The following is a 17,334-nucleotide window of genomic DNA, read 5'->3' as shown; positions in this document are numbered from 1 at the left end:
GATAAAGCTTAACATTGAAGCAAGGACCTTTAGAGCTTCAGCGAGACCATGGCAAAACCTAGAGATGAGCCAGGTACTTCAAGATCTTCAGTGTAAAGCTCTGCATACTGAGCAAGGACCTGTAGAGCTTCAGCGAGACCATTGCAAAACCTAGAGATGTGCCAGATACTTCAAGATCTTCAGTGTAAAGCTCTTTACACTGAACTATTTTAGCTTCACGAGAGTGAAAAGATGATCTCCCTTTGAAGAATTTGAAGACATTCCATCGTGAACTAAATTTCACAAAGTTACAATACATTTAATATGAACCTTTCCAAAACCCAGAAACTAAACAGGGACCTTAAGCCTAATGCTCTGCCAACCAAGCCATTTGAGCCTCTGAGAAAACGTTTTGTTTTCAATTGAATTATGTTCTATATTTTTCTCAGGACATTTTGAACAATCTGGCAATTTTCAGGCAGCATGGAAATTCTAATAGACTAAGAAAAAACAAAACAAAACCGAAAGACTTTTTAAACTTTCATCAATCACATTGTTTTGGTTACCAAGCATATCCAATATTGGATTTCAAGTAGGGATGTTGAGATTTTCAGTGCATCAGTCCTTGCTGGTGGTTTTAAAGCCTACTGAAAACGTTTTGGGATGGATTTAGAAATGGGTACTTTTAATCATGTACTTTCCTGAATGAGGAGCATCCCTATCAATTTACGAAAGAAAAAGGAGACTTCCAAAATAGTTATCGGTTGTTTTATATCCAAAGAAGAACATGCCGAAACCCGGGATCGAACCAGGGACCTTTAGATCTTCAGTCTAACGCTCTCCCAACTGAGCTATTTCGGCCTGTGCTGCTAGTTGTGGAGGTCACTGTTTTGGGAATTTGAAGATGTTCCACATCATAGAAATGCAAAGACATTGTGAATACAATTACAAGAATAACAAAAATTTCCAAACCGGAAGTAAATTTTTTAAACGTGTTGTGTTGTATTTTTGTACATTTATATGGTGTGAAAAGATGCCGAAACCCGGGATCGAACCAGGGACCTTTAGATCTTCAGTCTAACGCTCTCCCAACTGAGCTATTTCGGCCTTCTCTAACAGTAAGCGTGGACACGTTTTAAAAAAAATGGAAAACACAACAACAGCATAGAAATCCAACTGCATTACAAACCAGAGTCCTCTCCAGCACAAGAAAATTTCCAATTACTTCACAGGAAGCTACATTTATTTAAATTAGTTGATAAGTATCAATATACTAGCAAGATAAAGCTTAACATTGAAGCAAGGACCTTTAGAGCTTCAGCGAGACCATGGCAAAACCTAGAGATGAGCCAGGTACTTCAAGATCTTCAGTGTAAAGCTCTGCATACTGAGCAAGGACCTGTAGAGCTTCAGCGAGACCATTGCAAAACCTAGAGATGTGCCAGATACTTCAAGATCTTCAGTGTAAAGCTCTTTACACTGAACTATTTTAGCTTCACGAGAGTGAAAAGATGATCTCCCTTTGAAGAATTTGAAGACATTCCATCGTGAACTAAATTTCACAAAGTTACAATACATTTAATATGAACCTTTCCAAAACCCAGAAACTAAACAGGGACCTTAAGCCTAATGCTCTGCCAACCAAGCCATTTGAGCCTCTGAGAAAACGTTTTGTTTTCAATTGAATTATGTTCTATATTTTTCTCAGGACATTTTGAACAATCTGGCAATTTTCAGGCAGCATGGAAATTCTAATAGACTAAGAAAAAACAAAACAAAACCGAAAGACTTTTTAAACTTTCATCAATCACATTGTTTTGGTTACCAAGCATATCCAATATTGGATTTCAAGTAGGGATGTTGAGATTTTCAGTGCATCAGTCCTTGCTGGTGGTTTTAAAGCCTACTGAAAACGTTTTGGGATGGATTTAGAAATGGGTACTTTTAATCATGTACTTTCCTGAATGAGGAGCATCCCTATCAATTTACGAAAGAAAAAGGAGACTTCCAAAATAGTTATCGGTTGTTTTATATCCAAAGAAGAACATGCCGAAACCCGGGATCGAACCAGGGACCTTTAGATCTTCAGTCTAACGCTCTCCCAACTGAGCTATTTCGGCCTGTGCTGCTAGTTGTGGAGGTCACTGTTTTGGGAATTTGAAGATGTTCCACATCATAGAAATGCAAAGACATTGTGAATACAATTACAAGAATAACAAAAATTTCCAAACCGGAAGTAAATTTTTTAAACGTGTTGTGTTGTATTTTTGTACATTTATACGGTGTGAAAAGATGCCGAAACCCGGGATCGAACCAGTGACCTTTAGATCTTCAGTCTAACGCTCTCCCAACTGAGCTATTTCGGCCTCCTCTAACAGTAAGCGTGGACACTTTTTAAAAAAATTGAAGACACAAAAACAGCATAGAAATCCAACTGCATTACAAACCAGAGTCCTCTCCAGCACAAGAAAATTTCCAATTACTTCACAGGAAGCTACATTTCTTTAAATTAGTTGATAAGTATCAATATACCAGCAAGATAAAGCTTAACATTGAAGCAAGGACCTTTAGAGCTTCAGCGAGACCATGGCAAAACCTAGAGATGAGCCAGGTACTTCAAGATCTTCAGTGTAAAGCTCTGCATACTGAGCAAGGACCTGTAGAGCTTCAGCGAGACCATTGCAAAACCTAGAGATGTGCCAGATACTTCAAGATCTTCAGTGTAAAGCTCTTTACACTGAACTATTTTAGCTTCACGAGAGTGAAAAGATGATCTCCCTTTGAAGAATTTGAAGACATTCCATCGTGAACTAAATTTCACAAAGTTACAATACATTTAATATGAACCTTTCCAAAACCCAGAAACTAAACAGGGACCTTAAGCCTAATGCTCTGCCAACCAAGCCATTTGAGCCTCTGAGAAAACGTTTTGTTTTCAATTGAATTATGTTCTATATTTTTCTCAGGACATTTTGAACAATCTGGCAATTTTCAGGCAGCATGGAAATTCTAATAGACTAAGAAAAAACAAAACAAAACCGAAAGACTTTTTAAACTTTCATCAATCACATTGTTTTGGTTACCAAGCATATCCAATATTGGATTTCAAGTAGGGATGTTGAGATTTTCAGTGCATCAGTCCTTGCTGGTGGTTTTAAAGCCTACTGAAAACGTTTTGGGATGGATTTAGAAATGGGTACTTTTAATCATGTACTTTCCTGAATGAGGAGCATCCCTATCAATTTACGAAAGAAAAAGGAGACTTCCAAAATAGTTATCGGTTGTTTTATATCCAAAGAAGAACATGCCGAAACCCGGGATCGAACCAGGGACCTTTAGATCTTCAGTCTAACGCTCTCCCAACTGAGCTATTTCGGCCTGTGCTGCTAGTTGTGGAGGTCACTGTTTTGGGAATTTGAAGATGTTCCACATCATAGAAATGCAAAGACATTGTGAATACAATTACAAGAATAACAAAAATTTCCAAACCGGAAGCAAATTTTTTAAACGTGTTGTGTTGTATTTTTGTACATTTATATGGTGTGAAAAGATGCCGAAACCCGGGATCGAACCAGGGACCTTTAGATCTTCAGTCTAACGCTCTCCCAACTGAGCTATTTCGGCCTTCTCTAACAGTAAGCGTGGACACGTTTTAAAAAAAATGGAAAACACAACAACAGCATAGAAATCCAACTGCATTACAAACCAGAGTCCTCTCCAGCACAAGAAAATTTCCAATTACTTCACAGGAAGCTACATTTATTTAAATTAGTTGATAAGTATCAATATACTAGCAAGATAAAGCTTAACATTGAAGCAAGGACCTTTAGAGCTTCAGCGAGACCATGGCAAAACCTAGAGATGAGCCAGGTACTTCAAGATCTTCAGTGTAAAGCTCTGCATACTGAGCAAGGACCTGTAGAGCTTCAGCGAGACCATTGCAAAACCTAGAGATGTGCCAGATACTTCAAGATCTTCAGTGTAAAGCTCTTTACACTGAACTATTTTAGCTTCACGAGAGTGAAAAGATGATCTCCCTTTGAAGAATTTGAAGACATTCCATCGTGAACTAAATTTCACAAAGTTACAATACATTTAATATGAACCTTTCCAAAACCCAGAAACTAAACAGGGACCTTAAGCCTAATGCTCTGCCAACCAAGCCATTTGAGCCTCTGAGAAAACGTTTTGTTTTCAATTGAATTATGTTCTATATTTTTCTCAGGACATTTTGAACAATCTGGCAATTTTCAGGCAGCATGGAAATTCTAATAGACTAAGAAAAAACAAAACAAAACCGAAAGACTTTTTAAACTTTCATCAATCACATTGTTTTGGTTACCAAGCATATCCAATATTGGATTTCAAGTAGGGATGTTGAGATTTTCAGTGCATCAGTCCTTGCTGGTGGTTTTAAAGCCTACTGAAAACGTTTTGGGATGGATTTAGAAATGGGTACTTTTAATCATGTACTTTCCTGAATGAGGAGCATCCCTATCAATTTACGAAAGAAAAAGGAGACTTCCAAAATAGTTATCGGTTGTTTTATATCCAAAGAAGAACATGCCGAAACCCGGGATCGAACCAGGGACCTTTAGATCTTCAGTCTAACGCTCTCCCAACTGAGCTATTTCAGCCTGTGCTGCTAGTTGTGGAGGTCACTGTTTTGGGAATTTGAAGATGTTCCACACCATAGAAATGCAAAGACATTGTGAATACAATTACAAGAATAACAAAAATTTCCAAACCGGAAGTAAATTTTTTAAATGTGTTGTGTTGTATTTTTGTACATTTATATGGTGTGAAAAGATGCCAAAACCCGGGATCGAACCAGGGACCTTTAGATCTTCAGTCTAACGCTCTCCCAACTGAGCTATTTCGGCCTTCTCTAACAGTAAGCGTGGACACGTTTTAAAAAAAATGGAAAACACAACAACAGCATAGAAATCCAACTGCATTACAAACCAGAGTCCTCTCCAGCACAAGAAAATTTCCAATTACTTCACAGGAAGCTACATTTATTTAAATTAGTTGATAAGTATCAATATACTAGCAAGATAAAGCTTAACATTGAAGCAAGGACCTTTAGAGCTTCAGCGAGACCATGGTAAAACCTAGAGATGAGCCAGGTACTTCAAGATCTTCAGTGTAAAGCTCTGCATACTGAGCAAGGACCTGTAGAGCTTCAGCGAGACCATTGCAAAACCTAGAGATGTGCCAGATACTTCAAGATCTTCAGTGTAAAGCTCTTTACACTGAACTATTTTAGCTTCACGAGAGTGAAAAGATGATCTCCCTTTGAAGAATTTGAAGACATTCCATCGTGAACTAAATTTCACAAAGTTACAATACATTTAATATGAACCTTTCCAAAACCCAGAAACTAAACAGGGACCTTAAGCCTAATGCTCTGCCAACCAAGCCATTTGAGCCTCTGAGAAAACGTTTTGTTTTCAATTGAATTATGTTCTATATTTTTCTCAGGACATTTTGAACAATCTGGCAATTTTCAGGCAGCATGGAAATTCTAATAGACTAAGAAAAAACAAAACAAAACCGAAAGACTTTTTAAACTTTCATCAATCACATTGTTTTGGTTACCAAGCATATCCAATATTGGATTTCAAGTAGGGATGTTGAGATTTTCAGTGCATCAGTCCTTGCTGGTGGTTTTAAAGCCTACTGAAAACGTTTTGGGATGGATTTAGAAATGGGTACTTTTAATCATGTACTTTCCTGAATGAGGAGCATCCCTATCAATTTACGAAAGAAAAAGGAGACTTCCAAAATAGTTATCGGTTGTTTTATATCCAAAGAAGAACATGCCGAAACCCGGGATCGAACCAGGGACCTTTAGATCTTCAGTCTAACGCTCTCCCAACTGAGCTATTTCGGCCTGTGCTGCTAGTTGTGGAGGTCACTGTTTTGGGAATTTGAAGATGTTCCACATCATAGAAATGCAAAGACATTGTGAATACAATTACAAGAATAACAAAAATTTCCAAACCGGAAGTAAATTTTTTAAACGTGTTGTGTTGTATTTTTGTACATTTATATGGTGTGAAAAGATGCCGAAACCCGGGATCGAACCAGGGACCTTTAGATCTTCAGTCTAACGCTCTCCCAACTGAGCTATTTCGGCCTTCTCTAACAGTAAGCGTGGACACGTTTTAAAAAAAATGGAAAACACAACAACAGCATAGAAATCCAACTGCATTACAAACCAGAGTCCTCTCCAGCACAAGAAAATTTCCAATTACTTCACAGGAAGCTACATTTATTTAAATTAGTTGATAAGTATCAATATACTAGCAAGATAAAGCTTAACATTGAAGCAAGGACCTTTAGAGCTTCAGCGAGACCATGGCAAAACCTAGAGATGAGCCAGGTACTTCAAGATCTTCAGTGTAAAGCTCTGCATACTGAGCAAGGACCTGTAGAACTTCAGCGAGACCATTGCAAAACCTAGAGATGTGCCAGATACTTCAAGATCTTCAGTGTAAAGCTCTTTACACTGAACTATTTTAGCTTCACGAGAGTGAAAAGATGATCTCCCTTTGAAGAATTTGAAGACATTCCATCGTGAACTAAATTTCACAAAGTTACAATACATTTAATATGAACCTTTCCAAAACCCAGAAACTAAACAGGGACCTTAAGCCTAATGCTCTGCCAACCAAGCCATTTGAGCCTCTGAGAAAACGTTTTGTTTTCAATTGAATTATGTTCTATATTTTTCTCAGGACATTTTGAACAATCTGGCAATTTTCAGGCAGCATGGAAATTCTAATAGACTAAGAAAAAACAAAACAAAACCGAAAGACTTTTTAAACTTTCATCAATCACATTGTTTTGGTTACCAAGCATATCCAATATTGGATTTCAAGTAGGGATGTTGAGATTTTCAGTGCATCAGTCCTTGCTGGTGGTTTTAAAGCCTACTGAAAACGTTTTGGGATGGATTTAGAAATGGGTACTTTTAATCATGTACTTTCCTGAATGAGGAGCATCCCTATCAATTTACGAAAGAAAAAGGAGACTTCCAAAATAGTTATCGGTTGTTTTATATCCAAAGAAGAACATGCCGAAACCCGGGATCGAACCAGGGACCTTTAGATCTTCAGTCTAACGCTCTCCCAACTGAGCTATTTCGGCCTGTGCTGCTAGTTGTGGAGGTCACTGTTTTGGGAATTTGAAGATGTTCCACATCATAGAAATGCAAAGACATTGTGAATACAATTACAAGAATAACAAAAATTTCCAAACCGGAAGTAAATTTTTTAAACGTGTTGTGTTGTATTTTTGTACATTTATATGGTGTGAAAAGATGCCAAAACCCGGGATCGAACCAGGGACCTTTAGATCTTCAGTCTAACGCTCTCCCAACTGAGCTATTTCGGCCTTCTCTAACAGTAAGCGTGGACACGTTTTAAAAAAAATGGAAAACACAACAACAGCATAGAAATCCAACTGCATTACAAACCAGAGTCCTCTCCAGCACAAGAAAATTTCCAATTACTTCACAGGAAGCTACATTTATTTAAATTAGTTGATAAGTATCAATATACTAGCAAGATAAAGCTTAACATTGAAGCAAGGACCTTTAGAGCTTCAGCGAGACCATGGCAAAACCTAGAGATGAGCCAGGTACTTCAAGATCTTCAGTGTAAAGCTCTGCATACTGAGCAAGGACCTGTAGAGCTTCAGCGAGACCATTGCAAAACCTAGAGATGTGCCAGATACTTCAAGATCTTCAGTGTAAAGCTCTTTACACTGAACTATTTTAGCTTCACGAGAGTGAAAAGATGATCTCCCTTTGAAGAATTTGAAGACATTCCATCGTGAACTAAATTTCACAAAGTTACAATACATTTAATATGAACCTTTCCAAAACCCAGAAACTAAACAGGGACCTTAAGCCTAATGCTCTGCCAACCAAGCCATTTGAGCCTCTGAGAAAACGTTTTGTTTTCAATTGAATTATGTTCTATATTTTTCTCAGGACATTTTGAACAATCTGGCAATTTTCAGGCAGCATGGAAATTCTAATAGACTAAGAAAAAACAAAACAAAACCGAAAGACTTTTTAAACTTTCATCAATCACATTGTTTTGGTTACCAAGCATATCCAATATTGGATTTCAAGTAGGGATGTTGAGATTTTCAGTGCATCAGTCCTTGCTGGTGGTTTTAAAGCCTACTGAAAACGTTTTGGGATGGATTTAGAAATGGGTACTTTTAATCATGTACTTTCCTGAATGAGGAGCATCCCTATCAATTTACGAAAGAAAAAGGAGACTTCCAAAATAGTTATCGGTTGTTTTATATCCAAAGAAGAACATGCCGAAACCCGGGATCGAACCAGGGACCTTTAGATCTTCAGTCTAACGCTCTCCCAACTGAGCTATTTCGGCCTGTGCTGCTAGTTGTGGAGGTCACTGTTTTGGGAATTTGAAGATGTTCCACATCATAGAAATGCAAAGACATTGTGAATACAATTAAAAGAATAACAAAAATTTCCAAACCGGAAGTAAATTTTTTAAACGTGTTGTGTTGTATTTTTGTACATTTACACGGTGTGAAAAGATGCCGAAACCCGGGATCGAACCAGTGACCTTTAGATCTTCAGTCTAACGCTCTCCCAACTGAGCTATTTCGGCCTCCTCTAACAGTAAGCGTGGACACTTTTTAAAAAAATTGAAGACACAAAAACAGCATAGAAATCCAACTGCATTACAAACCAGAGTCCTCTCCAGCACAAGAAAATTTCCAATTACTTCACAGGAAGCTACATTTCTTTAAATTAGTTGATAAGTATCAATATACCAGCAAGATAAAGCTTAACATTGAAGCAAGGACCTTTAGAGCTTCAGCGAGACCATGGCAAAACCTAGAGATGAGCCAGGTACTTCAAGATCTTCAGTGTAAAGCTCTGCATACTGAGCAAGGACCTGTAGAGCTTCAGCGAGACCATTGCAAAACCTAGAGATGTGCCAGATACTTCAAGATCTTCAGTGTAAAGCTCTTTACACTGAACTATTTTAGCTTCACGAGAGTGAAAAGATGATCTCCCTTTGAAGAATTTGAAGACATTCCATCGTGAACTAAATTTCACAAAGTTACAATACATTTAATATGAACCTTTCCAAAACCCAGAAACTAAACAGGGACCTTAAGCCTAATGCTCTGCCAACCAAGCCATTTGAGCCTCTGAGAAAACGTTTTGTTTTCAATTGAATTATGTTCTATATTTTTCTCAGGACATTTTGAACAATCTGGCAATTTTCAGGCAGCATGGAAATTCTAATAGACTAAGAAAAAACAAAACAAAACCGAAAGACTTTTTAAACTTTCATCAATCACATTGTTTTGGTTACCAAGCATATCCAATATTGGATTTCAAGTAGGGATGTTGAGATTTTCAGTGCATCAGTCCTTGCTGGTGGTTTTAAAGCCTACTGAAAACGTTTTGGGATGGATTTAGAAATGGGTACTTTTAATCATGTACTTTCCTGAATGAGGAGCATCCCTATCAATTTACGAAAGAAAAAGGAGACTTCCAAAATAGTTATCGGTTGTTTTATATCCAAAGAAGAACATGCCGAAACCCGGGATCGAACCAGGGACCTTTAGATCTTCAGTCTAACGCTCTCCCAACTGAGCTATTTCGGCCTGTGCTGCTAGTTGTGGAGGTCACTGTTTTGGGAATTTGAAGATGTTCCACATCATAGAAATGCAAAGACATTGTGAATACAATTACAAGAATAACAAAAATTTCCAAACCGGAAGTAAATTTTTTAAACGTGTTGTGTTGTATTTTTGTACATTTATATGGTGTGAAAAGATGCCGAAACCCGGGATCGAACCAGGGACCTTTAGATCTTCAGTCTAACGCTCTCCCAACTGAGCTATTTCGGCCTTCTCTAACAGTAAGCGTGGACACGTTTTAAAAAAAATGGAAAACACAACAACAGCATAGAAATCCAACTGCATTACAAACCAGAGTCCTCTCCAGCACAAGAAAATTTCCAATTACTTCACAGGAAGCTACATTTATTTAAATTAGTTGATAAGTATCAATATACTAGCAAGATAAAGCTTAACATTGAAGCAAGGACCTTTAGAGCTTCAGCGAGACCATGGCAAAACCTAGAGATGAGCCAGGTACTTCAAGATCTTCAGTGTAAAGCTCTGCATACTGAGCAAGGACCTGTAGAGCTTCAGCGAGACCATTGCAAAACCTAGAGATGTGCCAGATACTTCAAGATCTTCAGTGTAAAGCTCTTTACACTGAACTATTTTAGCTTCACGAGAGTGAAAAGATGATCTCCCTTTGAAGAATTTGAAGACATTCCATCGTGAACTAAATTTCACAAAGTTACAATACATTTAATATGAACCTTTCCAAAACCCAGAAACTAAACAGGGACCTTAAGCCTAATGCTCTGCCAACCAAGCCATTTGAGCCTCTGAGAAAACGTTTTGTTTTCAATTGAATTATGTTCTATATTTTTCTCAGGACATTTTGAACAATCTGGCAATTTTCAGGCAGCATGGAAATTCTAATAGACTAAGAAAAAACAAAACAAAACCGAAAGACTTTTTAAACTTTCATCAATCACATTGTTTTGGTTACCAAGCATATCCAATATTGGATTTCAAGTAGGGATGTTGAGATTTTCAGTGCATCAGTCCTTGCTGGTGGTTTTAAAGCCTACTGAAAACGTTTTGGGATGGATTTAGAAATGGGTACTTTTAATCATGTACTTTCCTGAATGAGGAGCATCCCTATCAATTTACGAAAGAAAAAGGAGACTTCCAAAATAGTTATCGGTTGTTTTATATCCAAAGAAGAACATGCCGAAACCCGGGATCGAACCAGGGACCTTTAGATCTTCAGTCTAACGCTCTCCCAACTGAGCTATTTCAGCCTGTGCTGCTAATTGTGGAGGTCACTGTTTTGGGAATTTGAAGATGTTCCACACCATAGAAATGCAAAGACATTGTGAATACAATTAAAAGAATAACAAAAATTTCCAAACCGGAAGTAAATTTTTTAAATGTGTTGTGTTGTATTTTTGTACATTTATACGGTGTGAAAAGATGCCGAAACCCGGGATCGAACCAGGGACCTTTAGATCTTCAGTCTAACGCTCTCCCAACTGAGCTATTTCGGCCTCCTCTAACAGTAAGCGTGGACACTTTTTAAAAAAATTGAAGACACAAAAACAGCATAGAAATCCAACTGCATTACAAACCAGAGTCCTCTCCAGCACAAGAAAATTTCCAATTACTTCACAGGAAGCTACATTTCTTTAAATTAGTTGATAAGTATCAATATACCAGCAAGATAAAGCTTAACATTGAAGCAAGGACCTTTAGAGCTTCAGCGAGACCATGGCAAAACCTAGAGATGAGCCAGGTACTTCAAGATCTTCAGTGTAAAGCTCTGCATACTGAGCAAGGACCTGTAGAGCTTCAGCGAGACCATTGCAAAACCTAGAGATGTGCCAGATACTTCAAGATCTTCAGTGTAAAGCTCTTTACACTGAACTATTTTAGCTTCACGAGAGTGAAAAGATGATCTCCCTTTGAAGAATTTGAAGACATTCCATCGTGAACTAAATTTCACAAAGTTACAATACATTTAATATGAACCTTTCCAAAACCCAGAAACTAAACAGGGACCTTAAGCCTAATGCTCTGCCAACCAAGCCATTTGAGCCTCTGAGAAAACGTTTTGTTTTCAATTGAATTATGTTCTATATTTTTCTCAGGACATTTTGAACAATCTGGCAATTTTCAGGCAGCATGGAAATTCTAATAGACTAAGAAAAAACAAAACAAAACCGAAAGACTTTTTAAACTTTCATCAATCACATTGTTTTGGTTACCAAGCATATCCAATATTGGATTTCAAGTAGGGATGTTGAGATTTTCAGTGCATCAGTCCTTGCTGGTGGTTTTAAAGCCTACTGAAAACGTTTTGGGATGGATTTAGAAATGGGTACTTTTAATCATGTACTTTCCTGAATGAGGAGCATCCCTATCAATTTACGAAAGAAAAAGGAGACTTCCAAAATAGTTATCGGTTGTTTTATATCCAAAGAAGAACATGCCGAAACCCGGGATCGAACCAGGGACCTTTAGATCTTCAGTCTAACGCTCTCCCAACTGAGCTACTTCGGCCTGTGCTGCTAGTTGTGGAGGTCACTGTTTTGGGAATTTGAAGATGTTCCACATCATAGAAATGCAAAGACATTGTGAATACAATTACAAGAATAACAAAAATTTCCAAACCGGAAGTAAATTTTTTAAACGTGTTGTGTTGTATTTTTGTACATTTATATGGTGTGAAAAGATGCCGAAACCCGGGATCGAACCAGGGACCTTTAGATCTTCAGTCTAACGCTCTCCCAACTGAGCTATTTCGGCCTTCTCTAACAGTAAGCGTGGACACGTTTTAAAAAAAATGGAAAACACAACAACAGCATAGAAATCCAACTGCATTACAAACCAGAGTCCTCTCCAGCACAAGAAAATTTCCAATTACTTCACAGGAAGCTACATTTATTTAAATTAGTTGATAAGTATCAATATACTAGCAAGATAAAGCTTAACATTGAAGCAAGGACCTTTAGAGCTTCAGCGAGACCATGGCAAAACCTAGAGATGAGCCAGGTACTTCAAGATCTTCAGTGTAAAGCTCTGCATACTGAGCAAGGACCTGTAGAGCTTCAGCGAGACCATTGCAAAACCTAGAGATGTGCCAGATACTTCAAGATCTTCAGTGTAAAGCTCTTTACACTGAACTATTTTAGCTTCACGAGAGTGAAAAGATGATCTCCCTTTGAAGAATTTGAAGACATTCCATCGTGAACTAAATTTCACAAAGTTACAATACATTTAATATGAACCTTTCCAAAACCCAGAAACTAAACAGGGACCTTAAGCCTAATGCTCTGCCAACCAAGCCATTTGAGCCTCTGAGAAAACGTTTTGTTTTCAATTGAATTATGTTCTATATTTTTCTCAGGACATTTTGAACAATCTGGCAATTTTCAGGCAGCATGGAAATTCTAATAGACTAAGAAAAAACAAAACAAAACCGAAAGACTTTTTAAACTTTCATCAATCACATTGTTTTGGTTACCAAGCATATCCAATATTGGATTTCAAGTAGGGATGTTGAGATTTTCAGTGCATCAGTCCTTGCTGGTGGTTTTAAAGCCTACTGAAAACGTTTTGGGATGGATTTAGAAATGGGTACTTTTAATCATGTACTTTCCTGAATGAGGAGCATCCCTATCAATTTACGAAAGAAAAAGGAGACTTCCAAAATAGTTATCGGTTGTTTTATATCCAAAGAAGAACATGCCAAAACCCGGGATCGAACCAGGGACCTTTAGATCTTCAGTCTAACGCTCTCCCAACTGAGCTATTTCAGCCTGTGCTGCTAGTTGTGGAGGTCACTGTTTTGGGAATTTGAAGATGTTCCACACCATAGAAATGCAAAGACATTGTGAATACAATTAAAAGAATAACAAAAATTTCCAAACCGGAAGTAAATTTTTTAAATGTGTTGTGTTGTATTTTTGTACATTTATACGGTGTGAAAAGATGCCGAAACCCGGGATCGAACCAGGGACCTTTAGATCTTCAGTCTAACGCTCTCCCAACTGAGCTATTTCGGCCTCCTCTAACAGTAAGCGTGGACACTTTTTAAAAAAATTGAAGACACAAAAACAGCATAGAAATCCAACTGCATTACAAACCAGAGTCCTCTCCAGCACAAGAAAATTTCCAATTACTTCACAGGAAGCTACATTTCTTTAAATTAGTTGATAAGTATCAATATACCAGCAAGATAAAGCTTAACATTGAAGCAAGGACCTTTAGAGCTTCAGCGAGACCATGGCAAAACCTAGAGATGAGCCAGGTACTTCAAGATCTTCAGTGTAAAGCTCTGCATACTGAGCAAGGACCTGTAGAGCTTCAGCGAGACCATTGCAAAACCTAGAGATGTGCCAGATACTTCAAGATCTTCAGTGTAAAGCTCTTTACACTGAACTATTTTAGCTTCACGAGAGTGAAAAGATGATCTCCCTTTGAAGAATTTGAAGACATTCCATCGTGAACTAAATTTCACAAAGTTACAATACATTTAATATGAACCTTTCCAAAACCCAGAAACTAAACAGGGACCTTAAGCCTAATGCTCTGCCAACCAAGCCATTTGAGCCTCTGAGAAAACGTTTTGTTTTCAATTGAATTATGTTCTATATTTTTCTCAGGACATTTTGAACAATCTGGCAATTTTCAGGCAGCATGGAAATTCTAATAGACTAAGAAAAAACAAAACAAAACCGAAAGACTTTTTAAACTTTCATCAATCACATTGTTTTGGTTACCAAGCATATCCAATATTGGATTTCAAGTAGGGATGTTGAGATTTTCAGTGCATCAGTCCTTGCTGGTGGTTTTAAAGCCTACTGAAAACGTTTTGGGATGGATTTAGAAATGGGTACTTTTAATCATGTACTTTCCTGAATGAGGAGCATCCCTATCAATTTACGAAAGAAAAAGGAGACTTCCAAAATAGTTATCGGTTGTTTTATATCCAAAGAAGAACATGCCGAAACCCGGGATCGAACCAGGGACCTTTAGATCTTCAGTCTAACGCTCTCCCAACTGAGCTACTTCGGCCTGTGCTGCTAGTTGTGGAGGTCACTGTTTTGGGAATTTGAAGATGTTCCACATCATAGAAATGCAAAGACATTGTGAATACAATTACAAGAATAACAAAAATTTCCAAACCGGAAGTAAATTTTTTAAACGTGTTGTGTTGTATTTTTGTACATTTATATGGTGTGAAAAGATGCCGAAACCCGGGATCGAACCAAGGACCTTTAGATCTTCAGTCTAACGCTCTCCCAACTGAGCTATTTTGGCCTTCTCTAACAGTAAGCGTGGACACGTTTTAAAAAAAATGGAAAACACAACAACAGCATAGAAATCCAACTGCATTACAAACCAGAGTCCTCTCCAGCACAAGAAAATTTCCAATTACTTCACAGGAAGCTACATTTATTTAAATTAGTTGATAAGTATCAATATACTAGCAAGATAAAGCTTAACATTGAAGCAAGGACCTTTAGAGCTTCAGCGAGACCATGGCAAAACCTAGAGATGAGCCAGGTACTTCAAGATCTTCAGTGTAAAGCTCTGCATACTGAGCAAGGACCTGTAGAGCTTCAGCGAGACCATTGCAAAACCTAGAGATGTGCCAGATACTTCAAGATCTTCAGTGTAAAGCTCTTTACACTGAACTATTTTAGCTTCACGAGAGTGAAAAGATGATCTCCCTTTGAAGAATTTGAAGACATTCCATCGTGAACTAAATTTCACAAAGTTACAATACATTTAATATGAACCTTTCCAAAACCCAGAAACTAAACAGGGACCTTAAGCCTAATGCTCTGCCAACCAAGCCATTTGAGCCTCTGAGAAAACGTTTTGTTTTCAATTGAATTATGTTCTATATTTTTCTCAGGACATTTTGAACAATCTGGCAATTTTCAGGCAGCATGGAAATTCTAATAGACTAAGAAAAAACAAAACAAAACCGAAAGACTTTTTAAACTTTCATCAATCACATTGTTTTGGTTACCAAGCATAACCAATATTGGATTTCAAGTAGGGATGTTGAGATTTTCAGTGCATCAGTCCTTGCTGGTGGTTTTAAAGCCTACTGAAAACGTTTTGGGATGGATTTAGAAATGGGTACTTTTAATCATGTACTTTCCTGAATGAGGAGCATCCCTATCAATTTACGAAAGAAAAAGGAGACTTCCAAAATAGTTATCGGTTGTTTTATATCCAAAGAAGAACATGCCGAAACCCGGGATCGAACCAGGGACCTTTAGATCTTCAGTCTAACGCTCTCCCAACTGAGCTATTTCAGCCTGTGCTGCTAGTTGTGGAGGTCACTGTTTTGGGAATTTGAAGATGTTCCACACCATAGAAATGCAAAGACATTGTGAATACAATTAAAAGAATAACAAAAATTTCCAAACCGGAAGTAAATTTTTGAAATGTGTTGTGTTGTATTTTTGTACATTTATACGGTGTGAAAAGATGCCGAAACCCGGGATCGAACCAGGGACCTTTAGATCTTCAGTCTAACGCTCTCCCAACTGGGCTATTTCGGCCTCCTCTAACAGTAAGCGTGGACACTTTTTAAAAAAATTGAAGACACAAAAACAGCATAGAAATCCAACTGCATTACAAACCAGAGTCCTCTCCAGCACAAGAAAATTTCCAATTACTTCACAGGAAGCTACATTTATTTAAATTAGTTGATAAGTATCAATATACTAGCAAGATAAAGCTTAACATTGAAGCAAGGACCTTTAGAGCTTCAGCGAGACCATGGCAAAACCTAGAGATGAGCCAGGTACTTCAAGATCTTCAGTGTAAAGCTCTGCATACTGAGCAAGGACCTGTAGAGCTTCAGCGAGACCATTGCAAAACCTAGAGATGTGCCAGATACTTCAAGATCTTCAGTGTAAAGCTCTTTACACTGAACTATTTTAGCTTCACGAGAGTGAAAAGATGATCTCCCTTTGAAGAATTTGAAGACATTCCATCGTGAACTAAATTTCACAAAGTTACAATACATTTAATATGAACCTTTCCAAAACCCAGAAACTAAACAGGGACCTTAAGCCTAATGCTCTGCCAACCAAGCCATTTGAGCCTCTGAGAAAACGTTTTGTTTTCAATTGAATTATGTTCTATATTTTTCTCAGGACATTTTGAACAATCTGGCAATTTTCAGGCAGCATGGAAATTCTAATAGACTAAGAAAAAACAAAACAAAACCGAAAGACTTTTTAAACTTTCATCAATCACATTGTTTTGGTTACCAAGCATATCCAATATTGGATTTCAAGTAGGGATGTTGAGATTTTCAGTGCATCAGTCCTTGCTGGTGGTTTTAAAGCCTACTGAAAACGTTTTGGGATGGATTTAGAAATGGGTACTTTTAATCATGTACTTTCCTGAATGAGGAGCATCCCTATCAATTTACGAAAGAAAAAGGAGACTTCCAAAATAGTTATCGGTTGTTTTATATCCAAAGAAGAACATGCCGAAACCCGGGATCGAACCAGGGACCTTTAGATCTTCAGTCTAACGCTCTCCCAACTGAGCTATTTCGGCCTGTGCTGCTAGTTGTGGAGGTCACTGTTTTGGGAATTTGAAGATGTTCCACACCATAGAAATGCAAAGACATTGTGAATACAATTAAAAGAATAACAAAAATTTCCAAACCGGAAGTAAATTTTTTAAATG

General features: G+C 37.7%; 15 non-coding genes across 15 annotated transcripts; all 15 read right to left on the bottom strand.

Moving 5' to 3' along the window:
- Positions 1-767: 767 nt before the first annotated feature.
- TRNAF-GAA (transfer RNA phenylalanine (anticodon GAA)) lies at positions 768-840 on the bottom strand. Its single transcript has one exon. It is a non-coding gene; the product is annotated as a tRNA-Phe (tRNA).
- Positions 841-1,013: 173 nt separating this feature from the next.
- On the bottom strand, positions 1,014-1,086 carry TRNAF-GAA (transfer RNA phenylalanine (anticodon GAA)). Its single transcript has one exon. It is a non-coding gene; the product is annotated as a tRNA-Phe (tRNA).
- A 940-nt stretch (positions 1,087-2,026) lies between these two features.
- On the bottom strand, positions 2,027-2,099 carry TRNAF-GAA (transfer RNA phenylalanine (anticodon GAA)). The gene has a single exon. It is a non-coding gene; the product is annotated as a tRNA-Phe (tRNA).
- A 1,185-nt stretch (positions 2,100-3,284) lies between these two features.
- Positions 3,285-3,357, bottom strand: TRNAF-GAA (transfer RNA phenylalanine (anticodon GAA)). The gene has a single exon. It is a non-coding gene; the product is annotated as a tRNA-Phe (tRNA).
- A 173-nt stretch (positions 3,358-3,530) lies between these two features.
- On the bottom strand, positions 3,531-3,603 carry TRNAF-GAA (transfer RNA phenylalanine (anticodon GAA)). Its single transcript has one exon. It is a non-coding gene; the product is annotated as a tRNA-Phe (tRNA).
- A 2,199-nt stretch (positions 3,604-5,802) lies between these two features.
- Positions 5,803-5,875, bottom strand: TRNAF-GAA (transfer RNA phenylalanine (anticodon GAA)). The gene has a single exon. It is a non-coding gene; the product is annotated as a tRNA-Phe (tRNA).
- A 173-nt stretch (positions 5,876-6,048) lies between these two features.
- Positions 6,049-6,121, bottom strand: TRNAF-GAA (transfer RNA phenylalanine (anticodon GAA)). The gene has a single exon. It is a non-coding gene; the product is annotated as a tRNA-Phe (tRNA).
- Positions 6,122-7,061: 940 nt separating this feature from the next.
- Positions 7,062-7,134, bottom strand: TRNAF-GAA (transfer RNA phenylalanine (anticodon GAA)). Its single transcript has one exon. It is a non-coding gene; the product is annotated as a tRNA-Phe (tRNA).
- Positions 7,135-8,320: 1,186 nt separating this feature from the next.
- On the bottom strand, positions 8,321-8,393 carry TRNAF-GAA (transfer RNA phenylalanine (anticodon GAA)). The gene has a single exon. It is a non-coding gene; the product is annotated as a tRNA-Phe (tRNA).
- A 1,185-nt stretch (positions 8,394-9,578) lies between these two features.
- TRNAF-GAA (transfer RNA phenylalanine (anticodon GAA)) lies at positions 9,579-9,651 on the bottom strand. Its single transcript has one exon. It is a non-coding gene; the product is annotated as a tRNA-Phe (tRNA).
- A 173-nt stretch (positions 9,652-9,824) lies between these two features.
- Positions 9,825-9,897, bottom strand: TRNAF-GAA (transfer RNA phenylalanine (anticodon GAA)). Its single transcript has one exon. It is a non-coding gene; the product is annotated as a tRNA-Phe (tRNA).
- A 1,186-nt stretch (positions 9,898-11,083) lies between these two features.
- Positions 11,084-11,156, bottom strand: TRNAF-GAA (transfer RNA phenylalanine (anticodon GAA)). The gene has a single exon. It is a non-coding gene; the product is annotated as a tRNA-Phe (tRNA).
- A 1,185-nt stretch (positions 11,157-12,341) lies between these two features.
- TRNAF-GAA (transfer RNA phenylalanine (anticodon GAA)) lies at positions 12,342-12,414 on the bottom strand. The gene has a single exon. It is a non-coding gene; the product is annotated as a tRNA-Phe (tRNA).
- A 1,186-nt stretch (positions 12,415-13,600) lies between these two features.
- TRNAF-GAA (transfer RNA phenylalanine (anticodon GAA)) lies at positions 13,601-13,673 on the bottom strand. Its single transcript has one exon. It is a non-coding gene; the product is annotated as a tRNA-Phe (tRNA).
- Positions 13,674-17,129: 3,456 nt separating this feature from the next.
- Positions 17,130-17,202, bottom strand: TRNAF-GAA (transfer RNA phenylalanine (anticodon GAA)). Its single transcript has one exon. It is a non-coding gene; the product is annotated as a tRNA-Phe (tRNA).
- Between the last annotated feature and the right edge of the window lie 132 nt (positions 17,203-17,334).

The sequence above is a fragment of the Engystomops pustulosus genome, chromosome 1 (genome assembly GCF_040894005.1).
Source record: "Engystomops pustulosus chromosome 1, aEngPut4.maternal, whole genome shotgun sequence".
Classification (NCBI taxonomy): Eukaryota; Metazoa; Chordata; class Amphibia; order Anura; family Leptodactylidae; genus Engystomops; species Engystomops pustulosus.
This window is presented reverse-complemented; position numbering and strand designations above follow the sequence as displayed.